The sequence below is a fragment of the Schistocerca gregaria genome, chromosome 3 (assembly GCF_023897955.1).
Source record: "Schistocerca gregaria isolate iqSchGreg1 chromosome 3, iqSchGreg1.2, whole genome shotgun sequence".
In the NCBI taxonomy this organism is placed as follows: domain Eukaryota; kingdom Metazoa; phylum Arthropoda; class Insecta; order Orthoptera; family Acrididae; genus Schistocerca; species Schistocerca gregaria.
In genome coordinates, this window is record NC_064922.1 from 730,602,944 (window position 1) to 730,624,563 (window position 21,620).

Consider the following 21,620-nt stretch of genomic DNA (forward strand, 5'->3'; position numbering starts at 1 on the left):
GTGTGATCTCCTTAGGTTAGTTAGGTTTCAGTAGTTTTAAGTTCTAGGGGACCGATGATCGCAGCAGTTAAGTCCCATAGTGCTCAGAGCTATTTGAACCATTTATTGTATTGGTAGTTGTCCGCCAATCAGCGTTCGGCTTCTGGTCGGCAAGATTTCCTCCTGGCGTGCGTGGTAGTGGACTGACAGTTGCTCTACAGCTGTTTGTGCGGATAACGTCCGTGTTCCGTGCAGCTTCTGCCCCGCGACTGCTCGCGGCCCGTTGGACTGTCATGGCCAGCAGCCATGTCGCCGGGAGTTCGTAACCATCTTCTCTTTTGAGGCACATCGAGACTGGACTGCTGAAATTGCTGAAGTCTCTTCCGAAATGTTCTGCTGCAGTTCTTGAAGACTATGTAGCTTGCTGCCAGTCATCTTAGACTTCAGTGCTCGCAACACAACGTAATCGCATAGATCAGGTGACTTGGATGGCCGGTTTCGGCCCGAACCTTATTGACCTCTGCTAACAACTATCAGGGGTGAACATTGTGGTAATGTGCTCCATGTTCCTGCCAGTGGTATGGGCAGTTGCTCCATGCCGTTGGAATTAACTGCAAGGGCGTGTGTATATGCAAACATTCACGTGTATTCGTATTCATGCGACCAGGTCACTTTTATTTTTCCCCACCCTCTATTTCTGTATTCCTGAATTTCCCGAAACATTTCTATACCTCCTTCTTTCATCGATTATCTGAAGTATTTATTCTGTTACCCATACTTTCTTAGCAGTTACCTTCCTTGCACCTACGTTCTTCTTTATAACTACTGCTATTGCTCTTTTTAGTGAAGTCCACTTCACTGAACTGCCTACTTAGCTAGTCCTTGCCGCAGTATCTATACCTTTAGCGAACTTCAAATGTACATCTTCCCTCCTCACTAATTCCGTATCCCACTTCTTCGGGTATTGATTCTTCGTGACTACTGTATTAATCTTCAGCCTACTCTTCATCACTACGAATTGTGACTCCATCTATATCTGCTGCTGGGTACGCCTTACAGTCCATTATTTGGTGCCTGATCATGATGCCTGAAATCTTCCCGTTTCTCCCGGCTATTTTCATATATACCTCCACTTCTTGTTATTCTTGAACAGAGTATTCCCTTTTACTTCCTGAAATTTATTTGAGAACTCAATTAGTCCTTCTTCTCTCTCATTCCTAGTACGAAGACCACATTCTCCCGTAACCTTTTCTTCCACTCCTTTGTCCACAACCTTATTCCTGTCCCCCATGACAATTAGATTTTGGTCTTCCCTTACGTATTTGGTTGCCCGTTCAATATCCTCATTCCATACTTGTGACCTTGACATCTACACCTGAACTCTGTTTGTTCGTGTTTGAATGGTGTCGAGTGTGATCAGGACAACTCTTCCATTGAACAGTTCACAGTAACTCACCCGCTGCCCTACCTTCCCATTGATATGGAATTCTACTCCCGTTGTACCATTACCTGTTACTGTGGATATTAACCTATACTCTTCGGACCAGAAATCTTTGTCTTCTTTCCAATTCACTTCATTGACTCATTATATCTAGACCGAGCCATAGCATTCCCCTTTTCAGATTTTCCAGCTTTCCTATCAAGTTTAAACTTCTGAATTTCACTTCCCCCAACCCCCCGACCCATGGAAAGCTAACCTTTCCTTGGTTATTCAGTCTCTTCTCAAAGCTACCTCTCCCCTGGCAGTCTCCTCCCGAGGATCTGAATGGGGGACTATTCCGGAATCCACAGGCCTCATGTCCTGTGGATATACATTATGTACCTTTAATGCAGTGGTTCTCATTGCTTTGTGTAACCTCATGCCGTTGATCATCCCTGATTCCTTCGCCTTTAGAGGCAGTTTCCTACCCTGTAGGGAAGAGTGTGCCTGGAGCCACTGTCCGCTCAAGGCCGTTCCTAGAAAAGCTGTGACGTATTATGCTGGAAGTCTTCGGCCGCCAAAGCTGACGATTTTCATTCAGATTTGAGTGGTGGTGGCGTTCTACCCGGGGCCGAGAGCGTTTTGACCACTAATCAAAGACACTACCCGTAAATCACGGGTGTTATACGATGTAGAGGATAATTTGAGGTGCTCTTTCACAATGTTTGCAGATGACGTCATTTTCAGCCTAATTTCGATCATGTTCGTACGATAAATCACTCTGATCTAAGGGCTGAATACCTAGGAATTACAAATACGAACAATTTAAGTTGGAACGACGACATAGATAACGTTGTGGGGAAGACAAATCAAAGACTGTTTTTTTTTTTTTTTGTAGAACATTTAGAAACTGCCAATAGTTCTACTAGAGACACTACCTAAACTAAGCTTGTTTATCATCTGCTGCAGTATTGCTGTGATATATGGGATCCTTAACAGACAGAACTGAGGGAGTTCAGAGAAGGGTAGTTCGTTCTGTATTACCGCAAAATTATGGAGAGTGTGTCGTGGATATGATAAGCGAAACGGCATGACAGTCACTACAAGAAAGGTGTTTCTCGTTGCGGCTAGATCTTTTCACGATATTTCATCACCAACGTTCTCCTTTGCAGCAGAAAGTGGGCTAATATGAATCTTTTGGCTGATCTACACTGTGTGCTAGCCTGGTATACGAACCTGCTACGTTGCCTTTCTTGAACAAGTACTCTACCGACGGAACCATCCAAGCACGACTCGCCACACCTTTATAGCTATCTTCCAAGAGCACCGTTCCGCAAGGTTAGAGGGAGAATTGTGAACTTTGGAATACATGGACGGAGGTACTATCGGAGGCCGTTCCTTAACGCTGGTAAAAATATCCGTTGTTGATTACGGTAAGTAAAGAAATTATAGCAACTCGTAACGATATCCCTAAATGCATAGAATAAAATGTCATTTAAATTAACAGAGGAATGAGACGCTAATTATGCTACATTAGTTCTTCCACAGAACTGAAAGGTAAAAAAAGGAGAACTGGATCTCTGAATGTATAAGCGAATGTCATAAAATCGCAAGAATACCGACTAGCTTTCATTACTGATCGCACTTCTTGGGAACAATGTTCAGTCCTACATGTAGTTTGTTTTCGTCGGCACGATGGCATCTACTAACAACACAAAGTACGTGACTCACAGCTCACAGTGTACGTGCTTGGTACTAGGAGCATCGTACTGCCGTGGCCGCCAAACTCCTCGGGTTTAAACCCAATCGAGAATCTGCAGGACCAACTCGATGGGACTGTTTACGTCATGAATACTTAAACGAGAGATCTAGCGCAGCAGACCTCGGCACTACAGCTGTAATGGCTCCACATCCATGTCGGTAAACTCCAGGATTTCATCCTGTACGTCTAGCAGCAGCTCACGCTGTAAAAGGTAATTATTCAGGCCTTCGGCAGTTGGTAACAGTGTCACAGAACAACGTACTTGCTTGAGAACTCCGTCTACTCCATACGATTTACGAATACGTAACAATAACGTTACGTGTGTGTGTGTGTGTGTGTGTGTGTGTGTGTGTGTGTGTGTGTGTACGTGGCGAGGGGGAAGAGGTAGGTAAGTTGGTAAGTGGGTGTGTGATTCCCGTGACTCTTCTTGAACGAAGTTGCCCGATTTGTTGATGTTCCAACGCTGATTATCCAATGTAACTATAAGGAACACTATACTACTCGAAGCTACGGAATACGCTGCAAGAAAAGTGGCCATAAAAGGATTGTAATCGACAGGTACAGGAGGCGGTTGTCAAGCCCAGTCGATGGCATTCAGTTTCTAAATCGAGGGGGCGTGCTGCTGCCATTTAAAGCAGATCGATCTTACCCATTTTTCAAATAAGAATTACTAAGGGAACTCCTTACAGTGGCCATCAAGAATCGGATAGCTCTCGGAAGGTCATTTCTCACTGCGGCACTTGAAGTTGTACGTCTTCAATGAGTCAAAGACACAGAAACGGGGCAGTAGCGAACTAGTGGTGCGTACTGAGGTCCGCCGGGTAGTGATTTTTCCTCTTATCAAATGCTGCATGTAGTCTAGTGCACGGACGGTTCAACAGAGCGTTCAACTCGCTCCGTGTAGTTCAGGCTGCAGTTGCCCCTGTCAAGTTTTGGAATGTGTCTCGTACGACTAACTGGGACCACTCATTTAGGTTATTTGAAATTTCTAGTTATACAAGTGTTGTCCTATCCTCCATATCTCCATAATGAGTTTCCTTGGACATTCCCTCCTACAAGATCACAACATTCCTGTTCACGGAGCAGATCTGACGATCAAAACGGCAACTTATCGCATCTGGATTGTTTGCTAAATCATCCGATCTTAACACCACGCGAAGTGTCTGATAAAAATGGAACATAGCAAGTTGAGAAAGTTGCTGGATCTATTCTTCAATGAAAGGTTTCAGCTTGACATAAGCTACCGGAAGCAACTTGTGAACACTCTTTCTAACCGAATGGAGGCTATTACCAAGAATAGAGACGGTGATGTATAGTATTAGGAGGACAGCTCCTGAGAGTAGCCAATATTTTTGTCTCATGTGCTTAGTGACATATAATTCAGTAACCAAATCGTGTAAATGGTCAGCATGTTGTCATATTTCACATTGAGGCATATATTACAATTAGGAAATGGAATCGTTCCGCTTTATGACCCAAGATCGGAGTTATGATCCATGGACCACGCTAATAATTGATTAATTGACTAAAAAGACAACTACGTAATAAGGTGTCCTTTTCATTGAACATGCGATGGACGCAAGAATTTAACGACGGTTGTGTTCCAAGAGGAGACACTAACAGAGAAGATCGCGGCACTGTGTTCCAAGGCAGTACACGCTCACAGACTACGAAGACATTACACCTGTCGTACCCACTTCGTACTCCGCAACTCTCTAGAGAGAGATTTCATATTAGCCAGTAGATCTTCTCAAATAAGTCACTAGTTCCTGATTCCATTCTCGAGGCTAATAGAGATGGAAGCGGGACCTCTTGTAGAAGCAACTATCAGCTGACCTTGGTTTCTAAAAGATTCCAGTAACATTGTAAGAGTATCTTCTTTCGTGACGTTTTTTCTCTTGTTATCAGTCAGTGCCAAAGGCAGCTAAAAATATGAATGCGTAACGTAATCGTATTGATCAGAACATTACGCTATCACAGAATAACGTGAAGTTATCTTAGTGATTATAGGGGGCTGCCCTATTTTCCATGACGATATTCAGGAAGCTTTTACTATAAATGTGAATGAAGTTGTCAATTTCGTAAATGTACTCAAATTCTGTGTTATCGATATAACCATAAACTTGGTAAGATTGTGTTTGAGACCACTAATGTCGGTGAGAGTAAGTCAGAGAGTAACAGGGTGTGTCGGACAGTCGGGCAATGTACTTGGTTTGAAAGGGATGGAAGCTGGCCTCCTGTGTAGTGGTGGTAGCATTATATAAAAACATAATTTGTAGTAATATGTTTTGAGGTAGGATATTGACAAATGAGAATATACTAATGGCATAAATGATAAAAGCCAACCTTTAAGGTAGTCTAGCTTTTTATATTGGTAGATGTGTAGCTTCTTATTGTCAAAACGTTGCGTATGGTTCGAGTTGATGTAGAAATTTTATAACGCTGCATTCGGTTTTGTCTTATAGTTGAAACAAGTGTCAAGGAAGGCAATTGTACACGTACAATTATTTAGAAATATTTTTGCTATTTTCTTTAGGTGAGAAAACTTTATCAAAGGGTGTATTATTGTCATGGCTTAGTGAAGTATAGTTGAACTAGGATTCGTTTTTGTCATTTATCACTATTTTAGGTTCCCACTTTAATTTTTACTTTTATGACTGTATTTGCACTTTCACATTGCACATAAAGAGTTTTACACGAAGACTCATTTTCTGAAAATGGATAATATACCCACTTGTATTTCACGTAGCAAGAATGGCAAATAAATTTTGATTTTTGACTATCACATCATTATTCCTAAAAGCAATAAACCGCGGATCAGACGAGCGTTCCATGTGCATAGGTATTTTTCGAAAATTTTCTCCTGACTAGACAAATTACCGAAATTATTTCTTAATAACTGTCCTGTGTACAACTGTTTTTCTTGACACTTGTTTCAATTATAAGACAAAACCAAATGTTGCACTATATAATTTCTGCAGAAATTCGAACATTACACTGTGTTGTGACTGACACAATTACAAATACACTCCTGGAAATGGAAAATAGCACACATTGACACCGGTGTGTCAGACCCACCATACTTGCTCCGGACACTGCGAGAGGGCTGTACAAGCAATGATCACACGCACGGCACAGCGGACACACCAGGAACCGCGGTGTTGGCCGTCGAATGGCGCTAGCTGCGCAGCATTTGTGCACCGCCGCCGTCAGTGTCAGCCAGTTTGCCGTGGCATACGGAGCTCCATCGCAGTCTTTAACACTGGTAACATGCCGCGACAGCGTGGACGTGAACCGAATATGCAGTTGACGGACTTTGAGCGAGGGCGTATAGTGGGCATGCGGGAGGCCGGGTGGACGTACCGCCGAATTGCTCAACACGTGGGGCGTGAGGTCTCCACAGTACATCGATGTTGTCGCCAGTGGTCGGCGGAAGGTGCACGTGCCCGTCGACCTGGGACCGTACCGCAGCGACGCACGGATGCACGCCAAGACCGTAGGATCCTACGCAGTGCCGTAGGGGACCGCACCGCCACTTCCCAGCTCCTGGGGTATCGCCGAGGACCATTGGCAACCGTATCCATGAAGCTGGGCTACGGTCCCGCACACCGTTAGGCCGTCTTCCGCTCACGCCCCAACATCGTGCAGCCCGCCTCCAGTGGTTTCGCGACAGGCGTGAATGGAGGGACGCATGGAGACGTATCGTCTTCAGCGATGAGAGTTGCTTCTGCCTTGGTGCCAATGATGGTCGTTTGCGTGTTTGGCGCCGTGCAGGTGAGCGCCACAATCAGGACTGCATACGACCGAGGCACACAGGGCCAACACACCACATCATGGTGTGGGGAGCGATCTCCTACACTGGCCGTACACCTCTGGTGATCGTCGAGGGGACACTGAATAGTGCACGGTACATCCAAACCGTCTACCATTCCTAGAGCGGCAAGGGAACTTGCTGTTCCAACAGGACAATGCACGTCCACATGTATCCCGTGCCACCCAACGTGCTCTAGAAGGTGTAAGTCAACTACCCTGGCCAGCAAGATCTCCGGATCTGTCCCCCATTGAGCATATTTGGGACTGGATGAAGCGTCGTCTCACGCGGTCTGCACGTCCAGCACGAACGCTGGTCCAACTGAGGCGCCAGGTGGAAATGGCATGGCAATCCGTTCCACAGGACTACATCCAGCATCTCTACGATCGTCTCCATGGGAGATTAGCAGCCTGCATTGCTGCGAAAGGTGGATATACACTATGCTAGTGCCGACATTGTGCATGCTCTGTTGCCTGTGTCTGTGTGCCTGTGGTTATGTCAGTGTGATCATGTGATGTATCTGACCCCAGGAATGTGTCAATAAAGTTTCCCCTTCCTGGGACAATGAATTCACGGTGTTCCTATTTCAATTTCCAGGAGTGTATAAAAAGTGAGCTACCTTAAAAGTTGACTTTTACCATTCTTATACTAATATAATACCATTGGCTCAATATCTTTCCTCAGAACTTATTATTACAAAATTATTTTTAAGTAATGCTGACACAACTACACGGGAGGAAAGCTTCCACCTTTTTCATAATAAGTACAAATCCAGACTCTCCAGCAAATACTGCTGCTTTCTGACTCACTTTGACCATTATCTGTGGCGTTAAACACGAATATGATTCTATCTTTGTTACATAATTTGAATATATTTATCAAACTGACAAATTCCTGAAAATCGCCATCGCAAACAGGATATCCCTCTTTTGTCAACCCTCCTCCTTTAAACAAGAAAACTCCAGAGTGTTTTCTGCTGATACAATAGCTGGAGCCCCTTAAATTCGTCTCCGGAAGAGACCATCACAAAAGCACACAACAAAATGTGTGGTTGCAAATTCCTGGGTCTGCGAAAAGGTATACAAAACGGCGGTGAACAGGTAAGGTGATATGAATATGGTACTTAAGTTGATATACAAGTAAACTAGTTTCATGCAAACAAATGTACAAAGCACATTTTACCTATTTGTCACGATGGATGCAAAAGATATGACATAACAAAATAAATGCTGCAGTAAATCAGCACTCTATATCAGGCTGATACAGTGTAATAATTACTCGCAGTTTTACATTAAGGTGCAAGTCATTGCAAAGTTACTACAATTGCTTACAATTATTTAAAACAGATCTATAAGAACAAATAATAATTCGTGTCAATTTATATGAAGTAAGAAAGGTACAGACACTTAATGCAACATGGTACAAAACTTTAGAAAGCAGTTACAGTGGTTTGTTTCAATGTTTAAGAAAATCTTATGAACACAAGTGAATATGCTTCTCAGATCAAAGAAAGCAAGAATGATACACAGATTACCAATAAGGAACGAAAACGCTTACAATTTCCTGTTCATATAAGGTTTTCCAGCAAAGTTCTCGTGTCATTTCAGCCAGTTTCTCAAAGAACTAAACAGTTAAATATAAATCTGGTATCAGATGTCAATATTAAATATGTATCACCATTTTTAAAGTACCTCATGTAAGTGAAAAGACTTAATCAACTTTCTTTCTGAAGCTACATACATTTACCTATCTGGTCAGAATGCTATCTATTACAAGTGGGATGCTTCTGCGTTGGCAGAGCTGTGTAGCGTTTTTCATTGGATATCAGACTGCGCTTTCGTTGTTAGATACTCTGTGGCTGGTCGGACTAGTTGTTGGAAGTTAATAGGCAGTAGTGTTGGCCAGTTGGATATTAGTCGCCAACCGTGATGGAAGTACTGTTGGGCAGTTAGAGGTGAACAGCCAGCAGGGATGGATGTTAGATGTGACAAGTTAGCATTGATGGAGAGTAGGGGTCTGAAGTGTTAGCGTAGGCTAATTATTTGTACATGTTCGACTTGGAGATTAAATATTATTCATGATTATATCCCTTTGTACTATATGTTAATAACGATGTATCTTTATGTCTGAACTGGGTGTCACATTATTAAGGTAAAAAGTTGCATTATTTGGTTCGCAACGAAATCTTTCTCTGCTAACCACATGCCTGTTAGTAATTAGTAGCTTTAGTAGTTAGGCTCTTTTATTTAGCTGGCACTATTGACGCCCCCGGTATTGCATTAGTTCACGTAATGAAGATTTTTGTGAGGTAAGAGCTTAATGAAATTTTTAGGTTATTGTTAAGATTTCTTTTTAGTCAGGGCCATTCTTTTGAATTGATTATCTGAAGTTAGGTTGTAATTTTTTGAGCAGTCAGATTGCGTTGCACTATAATATTGTGGGTCGGTGCTGACATGATAAGAATAAGTAAAGACAAAGTAGGTTCACTTGCATTCAGTTTCACTCAGCAGTTTAAGTCAAACATTTAATAAAGAAGTTTCAGTACCATGTATCTCATGTAGAGTAACATTAGGAATATGTGTAGTGATCACGAAAATAGGTATTGTATATGCATTCTTAAAGTAGAAAACCCTGTCAGAGTACAATTAACGACAGTCATGTGTCAGTCAACATCTTATACTATTTTAACAAAACCTTATGTTTAACATCATCTTAGCATTTGTCAAATTCACTGATATCGTTATGGCCACAAAACTTATCTTTCCTGATGATAAAAGAGTAACATCTTAATTATATTTTCATTGACAAGCTGCAAGTTCCTGAAAGTTCGAAGATCAAGTGTCAATCACAAAAAAGCTCAATTTTCTGTTGAGCTACTTCCTCATGAACAGATACACACAGAACACAGTTCTGAAAGAAAATATTCATGTTAAATGTATTTTGTTTCTTGATTTCACTGCTACACGCTATAATACTATACCACATACAACATCTTTACTGAGACCAAACCTTTCTTTACCCCTCATAATCTACTTGAAATAAAAATCCATGAAAACTTCACTACTGAAAATGACGTTACTTGGTGCTCCTCATTCGCTTCCTGAAATATCTTTTCTCAAGAACATCTCTTATGTAGATTTACACCATAATTCAGTTAATATAATTCCTTCGTTAGATCTCGTCCTTTCAATCCCACAAACCAATCAACCAACCAACCAACCTACCTACCTACCTTCTTTACTGCTCAGCGTAAGTACCATTTACGTTACTGCACAATATCAACGTCTTATTTCATCACAGAAATACAGCAACATCACAAGCACGTCATTTCTTACTCTTTGGCATCAGTATTTTTACATCAATGTCAAACTGTACCCTTTCCATAATTGTTTACACTTTGTACCGATGTGTACATCATATATATTCACTTGAAGGTGAAAGGCCATTTCTCTGTATTATGAGTAATCAGTAACTAAGGATTGTTAGTTTCATATAACTATTATCAAACATCTCAAAATGGCATCAGTACTGTACACTTCTGAAACATCACTCATGAATTACGATAGTTTATAGTAAATTACATTTATCACCAGTTAGGAAAAATAATTTCTTGTGGTGGAAAAACAACCAGTCGGAAAACGTACTTATCTATACTTACATGAGGATAGTATGAGAGAATTATTTACAGATATTACCTAAATAGGACAACAGAAGAAGTTGATTGCACCATCAGTTACAGAAGGAAGAGTAACACCCAGTTCCAAGAGGCATCAGTTGCCAGCTGATGTACTCATGATAGGACGATGGATCCTCTACCTACTTTTCTTCCTTGGGGCCTTTGTCCCACGTCACACGGGGTCAGCCCATGTTACTATTGATTTGACAGTGTTAGTTGCAGAGGGTGCCCTACCTGCCACCACGCCAAACCCCCTGAGATGGAACTAGTGTACCCCAGCTGTCTACATCTAGTATAAGACATGGAATAGTGCAAACGTTTTCAAATGTATGTGAGTTGTGTAACTGAGGCAGAACATGGGGATCAGTCCAGTATTCAACAAGCAGGATGTGGAAAATCACCTAAAAACCACATCCAGGCTGCCTGGCATACTGGCCCTCGTCGTTAATTGGCTGGGCGGAGTCGATCTAGGGCCAGCACACCTACCCAAGTCCAGGAAGCAGCTCATTACCGCCCTCAGCTACCTTGGCGGCTGTGGATCCTTTACCTACATTGCTCATTAAACACCTTGACATTAGATCCATGATGAAAACCTATTGTATGTATGTATGTATTGTATGGTATGGTATGGTACATTGTATAGAAAAACAATCTGATTGATTTTACCTTGTGAAGAAGATGGTGAGGTTTCACTGAGACCTTTTGGCCTAAGATACTACTGTTTGATATTTACACATCACTACAATTTCTCCCTGTTGTCAGTAGCTCTCCTAATGTTGGATACATCAAAGTCGATCGCTTAGTGATGACATAGGCGTCTCTGTTTGGTTAATGGTACAATAGCTGTGCATAGTCAGGTGTCTGTCTATTTTTTAACACCAGGAGAGGGGACACAGATGCATAATCAAATGGTAGCTCATTCAAATCATTCTCAAACAAGTGAAGGTATCTATCTGAAGTATTGTCTTTGGGGTGGCAGCACAGTGTGCACAATTTTCCATGCTCCTCTACATAGTGGGTTAAATGAGACAATTTCCGACGTAAGTTCTACTTTTACAAAAAGAAAAGAGTTACCGTCGTTTGTTCTGGGAAGAGGTCCAAAATGTATTGACAGCTGCGACTTGTCTTAATTTAGTATGGACTCTGGGAAACAGTTGAGGAGAGCGGGATATAGTTGGAGGTTTTGCCTTTTGACATATTTCCACTTTGAAACCGCCACACAAATTCTTTTATCTATTTGCGAAAATAATTGTGTCATGTAACTTGTAATAACTTTTTTGACCACAAAATGGGTTTAACTGAGGTATATGTGCCTCACAAGATTGTTCACACCTCATCAGGAATACATACTATCTATTAGCTATCCTGCGCTTGAGAATATTTTTGTTCCACGTCAAGCGAAATTGTCCCACAGCTACACTGCCCCTTTCATTCCAATTCTCTGTGATTTCTCTCCATAAATAATGCACGATAAAATTAGTCTTCTGTTTGGCATATTTATGTGTGTGCTCTCACTCTTGTGGTTGCTTCACATCCTAAATAGCTACATACACATATTCATGTTTATGACCAATAGTCCAGGAAGGCGGGAGACAATACTGAGATTTTCGTAGCAACTATCTGAGATGAATGTTATTGGCAGAGTTTCCGAAAACTTTCAATTGTCGAACAGTGAAGAGATGTTTGTAATCAAATGAATCATATTGGTGACAGGACAAATTAGTTTTTACGCTGTGTAATCCGTGGGTGGTGTCTTGTCAGCGTAACGCACTTCGTTCCCGTATGTCACCTACATGTCAATAATCATGAAGTTCATCAGGAGTATTAAAACGCAGTGTATGGCTATCAGTATCACGATGGCCGCGATGGAAGTTCCGTTCGATGCGAGTTAATCAGTCTTCTAGTTTCTTTAACTCAAAGTTGTGGTGATGATTAATGCATTGATTTATGGCCATCCCTCCTGCTTGAAACGTTGAAAAGGTAGATATTGTTCCGAATCGGCAAACGGAACAGGCCGTGTAAAATCGGAGTTTTTGTCCGCATTGCTAAGCAGTTGGGTCACGGTTACAGAAAAGTCGTCTACCTTTTTGGTAACTGTGTTTAACTGTTCTTGGGTGGCAAAATCCCTCTCTGCAGCCTTAAGCAACGCACACTGGTCTTCAAGAGTTTGTATCTGGGTTTCTGACTGTAATGCAGTTTTAATTGCCAAATTTTGCCCTTTCAGTGTATTAGACTTTTGACAACAGATTATTTATTACAGGGTTGAACTCCTCACATACATCTTACTTAAGTTATTTAATGTTCTCACTTCAATAAGTCAACAGTTCCTGTCTAAATTTTTTATTGATCTGTTCCAGATTGCTGGCAGTATTACCTAACTTTGGGGCAAAGACAGGTTCAGTTTGATCCGTAGTAGTGGATGAAAAAACCTTATCTTTAACTACAGAACATGACTGCAGCGACACATTAAATTCTACAGATTCAGTTTACAAAGGAGAATACCCAATCGCACTTTTGTGTTCCGTGTTTGAAACAGAAAAAGTCCCTGATCATTCCTGTCTTGCATTATCCTATTTCTCTAAGCTAGATCAGTATTATGAAAGGATTCCTATTCACTTGTCCCTTCTCTGTCCACAGATTTATCGTAAGTAGCCTCAGCTACAGCTCTAGTATTTAACCTAGCTCTCGTAGCTCTTGCCATTTTAGTGCAATTATAGTAAAGCAGCTCACAAAAAAGAAATCTCTCTCACAAAAAAGATCTACACTACACAGGTGACATCTAAAAACACTTCATATAAATGTTGATAAAACAGAAATACATTTAAATTACAGAAGACAGAATTCACTGAATAAATGAAAATTCGTGGGTCTGATAATACCACCGTGCAATGAAACACCTACACTTCACTGAAGGACAAAAAGTACTATTTACCACAAGAAGATCACTGTAGTAGTAGTAGTAGTAGTAGTAGTAGAGATAATAGCAGCAGTAGCAGCAGCAGCAGCAGCAGCAGCAGTACTGGTAGCTTTATTCCTCCGTAGATCTCTTTTTACAACGATAGAGGGCATGTCAAAGTATTTACAAATTTAGATCAATTTAAAAAAGCTAATTCGTGTACACATGTATTTACAGACTTCCAGTTAGAGACAATCACTATATTTATTCCTGGTATATAATACTTTTTTTTAGAAATAACTTATTAAATCATGTAATGCCATAATGCCACATTCTTCACTCATATCTCACTATCAGTCATTGCACACACTACACTACACTACACTACACACACTACACTACACTACACTACACTACACTACACACACACACACACACACACACACACACTGGTGATCTCTGGGCCATTTTTTTTTTTTTTGTACCACAACGTCCCATTTGCTTCCTGAAAAACTGAGTTAGCTTCCCTCTGTAATGAGTGAGATGTTGAGCTCGGAAAGAGGAAGACGTGTTAATATTGTGCTATTCCTAGTGTGGGGGTAAGTATTTCTAGAAAGGAAAAAAGAAGAAAAAATCATTAAGTGAAGGTGTTATGTGCAATGTTAGATACTTTATAATAATCATTATAATTATTTATTTGTATAACTTCTTTTATCAAACCCTTACTCTGTTTTAGTATCCTTCAATGTATAAAATATATTGCATAAGAGATACTTTTTAGCTTCCTTTTTAAGTTATTGTATTTTTGCAGTTTCTTTAATCTCTTTTTGTCATTTATTGTACAGTTTTATTCCTTGGTAGAAAATGTTGTTTTCACTTTTATCTTTATTTTTTTTCTTGGTAAGTGTAAGTTGAGTCTATATCTTGTTGCATGGTCATGGACCGAGCTGTTTCTGCAGTAATTTCGAATGTTATTTTTGATGTGTACAACTGGCTGGTAAATCTATTCACATAGAGCAGCTAAAATCCCCAGTGTTCTGAACAGATCCGTACAATGAGCGTGACAAGCATTTTTGGTTATTACTCTTATCGCTCTTTTCTGGTGTTTGAAAATTGTCTTTATAATTTGTGCATTTGTTCCCCAAAAAAGAATGCCATAACCAAGAGTTGAGTGTACATATGAATAATATGTAACTAAAAGGCACTGCATTTTACACATTGATGATAGGATTCTAAAGGCATAACATGCTGATGACATTCTGTTTGCAAGTAACTTTGCGTGTTCACACCACTTCAGCTCAGAATCAATAGTCATTCTATTCATTCCTAGAAATGTAGCATTTGTTACACAGTCTATACAGGTGTTATCTACACTTAATTTAACATTGTCATTTTTCCTCTTAAAACTGAAATTCATGGCATTAGTTTTCTTTATGTTCAATGTCACCTTATTACTTATTGACCAATCACAAACATCCTTGAGAGTTACATTTGCTTTCTTGGCAAGGAGTTCTCTTGTTTTCTTAGTGACTGTAATATTGCTGTGATCAGTGAGGAGAATTTTGTCACCATGAGTAACACTACCGGGAAAGTCATTGATGTATATCAGGAACAGTATTGGTTGTAATATGCTACCTTGTGGAACCCCTATGTTAATATATTTTGGTTCTGATAACTGTTTTAGTAAATTTTTGGATCTATTTGAAGTATGTGTTATTTCTACTCTTTGTACTGTATCTGTTAGGTATGCTCGACCAGTCATTAGCCAGCCCTATTATTCCTACTGCTTCTAATTTATTTAATAGAATCTTGTTGTCCATTCTATGAACCGCCTTAGGAAGATCCAAAAAGATGTCTGTGACACACACATCTTTATCAAGAGCATCAAGTAAAACTTTTGTGAATTCTACTATGGCTGACTGTATTTTTGCCACTACAGAAAGCAAACTGCGATTCGCTTAAAAGATTGTATTTAATCAGGTAATTCATTAGAGTGTCTTTCATATTTGCTTCAATTATTTGTGAGAATTCTGACAGCAGGAAATTGGGCCAGTAATTTTCTATATCTTCTGCTTTAGCTTTCTTAAGCAAAGGTACCACTCTTTACTGTTTTAACTGCAGTGGAAATGTCGCTGACGTGAAGAATTCATTTATTATATTTGTTAAGGGGCCTTGTATAATTCCTACGCATTGTTTCAATACTCAAAATGGTACTTCGTCTGAGTCTACTCACTTTTTATTTTTTCGTTTTTGAACAGTTTTATTGACTTAACTCTCTGCGGTTGTAACGCCATCGTATTTAGTGCATCATTATTTGTAGGTCTTATATTTGTTTGGGGGAATTTTTGCTGTAACTCCTCTGCAGTATTTGGAAAATGCTCTTTTACATCGTTTCCTAAGTGCTGTGGATCCTTTATTACCTTATGCCAGCCCCTTAGCAGTATATTATTCTGCGATTCTTTGCCTCTCCCCGTTTCCTTTTTTATAACATCCCAGACTGCTTTACTTTTATTCTGTGCATTATATTATTTTGTCATTAAATGAGTTTTTTGCAGCAATCAGTACCTCCTTATAGATCGTTTTGTATCTGTGATAGAAATTTAAGAGTACTTGATCATTGAAAATCTTTTTCAAGAAACGGAGATGTTTAAGTGTTCGGGAGGACTACTTAATATTGCTGTTATTCCTATTGTTTTTGTGACATGTTGATACAGACATGCAAACTTTTGGAAATGCCTTTTCAAACTTCAATTTAAACAATGTAGAGAATTTAGAGAATTTAATATTCATATTGATTTCCTTATACACTTCATCCTAGCTTTGTTTTTCTAGTTCTTTTGAAAAATCTTTTATTTTGATTTGTGGTAGATATTTGTATGCTTGTAGTTTTGGGCCTGATTCATTGCCTAATTTTACTGTTGTTATTTGACAGAGATGGTCTTGTAGTCTGCGATCTTTTACAGCTATATTACATTTTTCCTTTCCATATTTGTGGCCACATGGTCAATTACTGAATCAGTCATTGTAGTAACCATTGTTGCACTATTGACCAATAGTGATAGGCCAAAAGTTTGAAGGATGTTTATGAAGGTGCTGCTGGATTCATTTATGATTTTAGTGTTGATGTTAATGTCCCCACACAGAATTATGTTGACCTTTGTATTTGAGGCTTTATGTAGACCTTCCATTAATTTATTGAAAAAATTATCCACGCTACCACTGGGAGATCTCTATACACACAAAATGAATAATTTGTTGGTGATATCAAGCCCTGCTAATTCAACAGCTAATATTTCAAAGTGTTTGTCTTCACTTACTGTCCTGTGTTCCTCTTCTGGTATAAATGCATGATCCTCCACCCCTTACAGTAGAAGAGTTTGCCCTTTCATACAATGATAATACTACATGTTGGATTTCTGTGTCTCTACAACCAATGGTCGTTAATACAACCCAATGAGCAGTTCAACGATTGGAGCTCAACTTCTAATAGATGCATTTTATTTTTTAATGATTGCATGTTTTGATGGAGGATTGTTAAGTCTGTGAAATGGTCCATGTTACCCTTTCCAATGGTGGTTTTTATTTCTGACAGCTGGTCCATGTGATATTTGAAGTGTTAAAAACCTGTCTTGTGATTGTTTCAGTATTTTTCAAAGTGCTGGAGATATTCTTTAGGCAGGGGAACATGTCTGGATTTTGACCATGTGCGGCCCGAGATACACACCCCATACTTTCGTGAATCAGCTGTACCAATCCTCCCTTCCCAGTCCTGTTTAGGTGTAGGCAATGCTTAGTGAAACCTCAGTCTTTTGATAATACCGACATGCACCAGAAAAACATGATCAAAGTCGGCTGTTCTGAGAGCCATCCTAACCCCACACTGATTCGCCTCACAGCTCCATCAAGGTGTGGTAGATCATAACGCTGTCACAGCCCAACAAAGTGTACATTGCTGCCATGAGTCAGGGAAGCTACCGTGTCCATGTCACCACCTTTGTTATAGCCCTACCATGTCTCAAAACTTTCCTGCCCCACCCACTATTCTTCATGGTCCTCTTTTGTAAAGTCCTTACATAAAGACACTAGCTCCTCTATCACATGACTTATCCCTACATTTGGTTTGAAGATACTGGTGGTCTGGTACGCTGCCCCTAAACTTTCCTGTAACTGAGAGCCTACACCTCGCCCATGGCTACTGCCTAATACTATTTACATTCCTAGGCTTCTTGGTCTCGGTTGAAATGTGCTGCACATTTCCTGCTCCTCGTTCTACCTGGGGCTCTTCTCCACTTAACTCTGACAGTGATAGATACCTGTTTTTGGTGTTGATGATAAAACTGTCAGATCGCGTTTTCATTCGTCCTATCCTCCTGGCAGTTGCTTTCCCAACGACCATCCTTCCCCCTATCTCCCTTGATCTTATAGGTTCCTTCCTTGCTTCCTTCACCTGTGCCTGAAGGACACAGATTTTCCTTTCCTGTTCCCCAATCAGAATGGTCCTACTGCATACTCTGCAGTTCCAGCAGAGAGCCTCTTCTGTTCTCCCAACGTTCTCCCCACTGCATCCCCCCCCCCCCCCCCAGTGAAAACATTTCCTACATGATTGGCAACAAATGCCTCTAGTCACTGCCCTATAACAGCTCCCACATTCTCACTATGGTCAGTTTCGAAAGAATAATTAAGTTCAAAGAATGTTTTAAGTTTGTCAATTGGTGGTGTGTAAACAAAAAACGACACAAAGGGCTCGTGTGTGGTGGTTGTGATTTTTGTACTGATTTAGAGATACAATGACCGAAGAATGAACTTGTAATTACTTTGCTTTTAGAGAATTTACGTTATCAGTCGTGTTTGGTCAAGTTTTAAAACGTTTGTAACTCGGAAAATTTAGGCCTAGATCGCTCCTATATAACTAAATACGTAATGTGTCAGTTAAATCCGATTTATAAACGCTTAATTACACTTTCATTGAGACAATAGACACTGATGAAACTAGTAGCTGTCTTTTTTAAAAGAATTTTGTACTATTAAGAAAACTTGAAAACAATTTTTTGTGTTTATGTCACGCAAGATTTCGGGTTATGTCGTGGGACTTCAGCTAAAGAACCAGTTTTTTCAATAAAGAGCTCTCCTGGGACGCTAATATTTAGTTGTATGACAAGTACGGACACTACAACAAGTATACAAAGTAAATAAAATTTAAATTTGACATTATTACCTCTTAAATAAGTTCTTTTAGCGGGCGACGAAAATACCTGTGATCTCACCCGTACAATGAAAGACCCAACAAAGTTCCAAAGAGGGCAGATTGTGTGAGCTCGATTAGCAGGAACATCAGTAACTAAGACAGCCAACTTATTGAATGTTTCAAGAGCAACTGTTTCAACAATCATGGCAGTCTATACAATACATGGATATACATCATAGTGTAAACGTAATAGTCGGCGCAAATCAAAACTAAATGGCAGAGATCGCCTTACGCTAACACTAATTGTGCCTACAAAGCAGAAACCCAAGGCGACTAAAGGGACTTCAGAGCTCAATAACTATCTCCGAAAACTCGTATCTGTCGACACTGCTCGACGAGAACTCCAAGAAGCGAATATTAATGGACGAGCTATTATACCGAAACCATTAGTGACGACAACCAACGCAAAGAAGCATAAACATCGTGTCAGGAGCATAAACAATGTACGGCTGATCAGTGGAAACACGTCATATTGTCCGACGAGTCAATGTTTTCGTTCTTTCCCACACTGGGATGGGTTGAGGTCTGGAGAACGTCAAAATAAGCCTACAGCTGTGATTGCTCGATTCCAACTGTCTACGAAGGAGGTGGAAATGTGATGGTGTGGGCAGCCATTTCATGGTATTCTGATGGTCCCATCATTACTCTCAAATGCCGCGTTACAGCCAACGATTATGTGAACATTCTAGGTGATCAGGTGCACCCGACGAATCATATGTTGTTCCCAACAATGACGCCACATTTCAGGACGATGATGCACCCAATCACACAGCCAGGACAGAACAATCGTGGTATCACGAGCATGCAACTGAGCTGCAGCGTCTTCCCTGGCCACCAGAGTGACACGACTTGAACTTTTTCGAAACTTTGTGGGCGGTATTGGTGAACAGACTCTGGAGCAGATTTCCGCCTCCCTCGTCACTACTGGAGTTACAAGATCTTCTGCTGGAAGAGCGGCATAACATTCCGCTGCAGACTATTTAATCATAATATTCCAGTCTTCCAAGAAGAATCGCTGCTGTATTACGGGCAAATGGGGTCCAACCCCTTATTAATAAACCATTACCAAGTAAGTACAAGTGTTCACATTATTTTGCCTGTCCCCTGTACCACTACTTAACTGAAATGTAGAACTGGGACAGTAGTTTTCTGGAATAAATCATAACGCTTGGCGTGAAATGTTCTTATTAATATGAACCAACCACAAAACGACAAAGTGCAGAATGTCTCTGTGATGGCTCGCCAACAATGAAGAAGTAACGAAAGTGATGGGCGAGTTCAACAATATCCAAATGAAGGACCATTCTGACAGTTTGAAGTGGTGGTACGAATGTCCTGTGCAGTGCACCCAAGTGAAGGGGAACTATATTCATCACCTGAAATAATTAAAAATATAGTGACATCCTCAGGACGATGTCACATGCAAAAGTTAATATCTTACAACAGCACCACAAGTAAATGCAAACGCATCAACGAAACGGAGACGACAGCTTAGGCACGCTCACATGTGTTTCCTTAAGCCGGGTTCCCACGCAGCGTGAAACGCTAGCGTGAGCCATGGTATCAGGGGACACTATCTGTGTGAACGAGGAGCCGTGAGTTTGACATCACAGGCAGGCATAAGGGCTCACGCTTCATGTCAGACGTGTTTGATTTACAGTCGTGACTTTGCCTCTTCTTTGGCTGCATCTCATTACAGTATCTATTGCTAAGAATGTGACTAATAGTGACATTAAAAGACGTGTGATCAAGTTGCAAGACAGTGAAACTTTACAATTTCTGTAACTTTTACGGTACTGAGAACGTCTTGTATGATGTTAGCAGCGAAAAGTACAGAGACCGAGATGTCAGAATGGCAGCTACCCAAAGAATTAGTGAGTCTTCCCCCGTCGGAGGTTCGAGTCCTCCCTCGGGCATGGTTGTGTGTAGCGTAAGTTAGTTTAAATTGCATTAAGTAGTGTGCAGGCTTAGGGGCCTATGACCTCAGCAGTTTGATCCCATAAGACCTTAACAGAAACTTCCACATTTTTTTTTTTAAAGAATTTGTGATGCACTCCAAATTCCAGGATTCTGACCGTAAGGTTTACACCAAGGCGCAAGAGCTTCGTTACCAAGGCGAACGTCAAAAAGTTGAACATACTGAGTTATTACTGTCATTTTAAGGTTACACCAAGCTGTTCATTCTCTGTGCCAAAGCAGCGGCAAAAGCTGAACTCACCACAGCACAACTCTCGAAGATCTCGTTCGTGGCCAGCTTCAAGCGATCGACTGAATCACGCTTTCGTTGTCACTTCACTTCAGTCAGTGTGAACTGTCCACGACCCACGACTGGTAAGTGTCCCTCCAGTCATGGCACGACACCAAGTACGAAAGCGTGGCACACATTCCTGTTCAAGCCCCGTACCAACCCAGCGTTAAGCTTCTGCAGCCGGAAATTTATTTACGAGTATGTCTGAGCGCAGAGCCACTCGGTCCACTCCCAACGTAATTAGCGACCACTTGCAATCGTCGTCTCAGCAACAGACACTGAACTTCGTATCAAGTTGTAGACAGTTTTTCACGATTGTGAAACTAAAGTTTTGCAATGAAACAGGTGCTAAATATTACTGACAATATCAAATTCACATCGTCAGTATAGAAAATAATTGTTTCCAAAGTTAAGTATTTGCCATTCCCAGTTTGAAAAAATTACTGATAATTTCTGTGTGTGTTGCAGTATCTGTTCGGCCTTCTTTTGAAGTAATCTAGTTTTGCTACAGCACACCACGAAAACCACCGTCTTATTAATCCAGTGCCGATTCGTGGAATGTGGAAAGAGCAACACAGAGAGT